Source organism: Solanum stenotomum, unplaced genomic scaffold (assembly GCF_019186545.1).
Source record: "Solanum stenotomum isolate F172 unplaced genomic scaffold, ASM1918654v1 scaffold3693, whole genome shotgun sequence".
NCBI classification, from domain to species: domain Eukaryota; kingdom Viridiplantae; phylum Streptophyta; class Magnoliopsida; order Solanales; family Solanaceae; genus Solanum; species Solanum stenotomum.
In genome coordinates, this window is record NW_026034170.1 from 23,653 (window position 1) to 26,226 (window position 2,574).

The 2,574-nt window shown below is 32.3% G+C and overlaps 1 pseudogene; it reads left to right on the forward strand.

Moving 5' to 3' along the window:
- Positions 1 to 856: 856 nt before the first annotated feature.
- On the forward strand, positions 857 to 2,574 carry LOC125852548 (probable (S)-N-methylcoclaurine 3'-hydroxylase isozyme 2; annotated as a pseudogene).

A 2,574-nucleotide genomic window follows, 5' to 3' on the forward strand; every position in this document is an offset into this window, starting at 1 on the left:
TTTTAAGTTCTTTTTTTTCTTTGCCAAACACTTTCAGAAAATCAAATATTGACTTAAAAGTAGGTTTGACAAACTTTTAAACCAAACCACACCCTCTAAATCAACTAGAATTATTTGTATAATATTCTCTTGTTCAATATAAACAATAAACAAAATATTAAAAACGTGACTGGATATTAATTAAATAAAAATTAATCAATATATTCTTTTTGATTCTTCTAAAAAATATAGATAATTATTATTTGGAATTTAAAAATACTTGAAAACTTTATAACTATTATTTTTTTTTAAAATGTAATTCTAATAAAAAAAATGAATAATACATTTTTATTTTTTTAAGAAAATCATTCATGAACTATAAGAAAAGTGTTAATAAAGTCGGTATAATATTCTTTTTTCACCTTGAAAATTGTCGTCGTTTTGCTCCCTTACACTTTGTTTTAGATGATTGTACTGAAAAATCGTATTGTAATGTTTTAATAAATACATTGTTTGAACAGATTGTATCGGTCTCTATTGTAAGATAATGTCACATATTCATAATTTGAATGATAAATTTATAAAAAAGAAAGATAATAAATAGAGCTACTATGAAAAGATAGAGATAAAAAATGAAATACGACTATTAAATAATAATTAATAAATAAAAACAAAATGCAAAGAAAGTATTTTGGTAACAATGTGATTACACCAAATGAATCGTTATATAAAATGAGTATTTTCGTCATTAGCTAAGAATGAATTTTAATGATACAATACAATTTAATACAATACAAGTCAACCATTAATGACTTAAACTACTATGTATACTTATATATGGGTATGGCAATAGACAGTCTTCTCATCATACTTGCATGTGTTATTTGGTATGTCAATGGAGTATTATACGCTGCCAGCATCCTTTCTTTTCTTGATTTCATTCTTCTTCCTCATCGTTAAACAACTCATACAAAAATCTCGAAACCTTCCACCAGGTCCTCGACCATGGCCTGTGTTAGGAAATATTCTCCAAATGGGGAAAAACCCTCATATTTCCCTGGCACAATTTGCCAAAATGTATGGCCCATTGATTTCTGTCAAGTTGGGAACTCAACTGGTTGTGGTAGCTTCATCTCCTGCTTCTGCAGCTGAAATCCTCAAGACTTAAGATCGTCTGCTATCGATCCGATCTGTGCCCAAAGTTTCTACATATGAGCTCTCTGCTATTGATCAACACTCAATTGTCTTTTCTAGTGATTTGAGAAATCACTGCTCAAATCACTGAAAGTTCTTGTGGGCATTTTGTCGAACACATTTGTTCTCACCCAAAGCTGTCGAGTCACAGACTGCTCTGAGGGAGAAAAAAGTGTCGGAAATGATAGATTTTCTTAGGTCTAGGAATGGGGAACTGTGAAGATTTCTGAAATTCTGTTTTGTACCATTTTAAACACGTTGGGGAACCTTTTCTTTTCAAAAGATTTATGTGATTTGAATTATGAAACGAACACCAGCGGGATCAAACATATTTTTAGAAAATTTATAGAATAGGGAGCTATGCTGAATATATCAGAATTATATCCTTTATTTGAGGCTCTAGATTTGTACGAATTGAGAAAGCAGAGTCAAGTATATCAGAATCAATTGATCAATATCTTGAGTGAAATTGTAAAGGAAAAAAGGCAGGCAATTAGTTGTGGTAGCTCGGACATTTTGGATGCCATGATTGATAGTGGATTTTCGAATTTACAAATCAATATCTTATTGAGAGTAATTTCTTCATCACCTTTGAATCAATTTCTTAAAACTAATAGACAAATTTGATGAAATAGGTATGAGTTTTGTTTTTAAAAGATGATTGAGACGGACATGACACAATCTTGTTCTTCAATTTCAGGAATTAATAGGTGCGGGTTCTGACACCACTACCGCAACAACTGAATGGGCAATGACAAAGTTGCTAAGGAACAAGGGCGCTATGCACAAACTTCAGGCGGAGCTTACAAGTAAATTCGGGGAAAATGATATTATCACAGAAAACTTCCATATTTGGTTGCTTGTGTCAAGGAGGCATTGAGACTCCATTCGCCTACTCCCTTCTTGATTCCTCGTCGTGCACTTGAAACATGTAAGATTATGGATTACACCATCCCAAAGAACTCAAAATTGTTTGTGAAGGCTTGGGCCATAGGGCGTGACTCAAACACTTGGGAAGATACATTATCTTTTAAGCCCGAGCAATTTCTAGACTTTAATGTGGACTTCAGGGGTCAAGATTTTGGGATCATACCATTTGGTGCAGGGAGGAGAATATGCCCTGGCTTAGGTTTTGCTAGAGAAGAAATTCACTTGATTTTAGCTAGCTTGATCCATTACTTTGAGTGGTCACTTCCTAATGGTGAGGATCCAATGCAGTTAGATATAGAAGACAAGTTTGGTGTTACTCTATAGAAAGAAAAGCCTCTACTCATTGTTCCTTATGTAATATGAGTATTTTTTTCTATAGTTTATATCCAAGATATAATGTCACTGGGAGTACAAAATAAATGATTTATTGTGCAACAAGTAAAATCGTAAAAATATTAAGTATAACTTGTG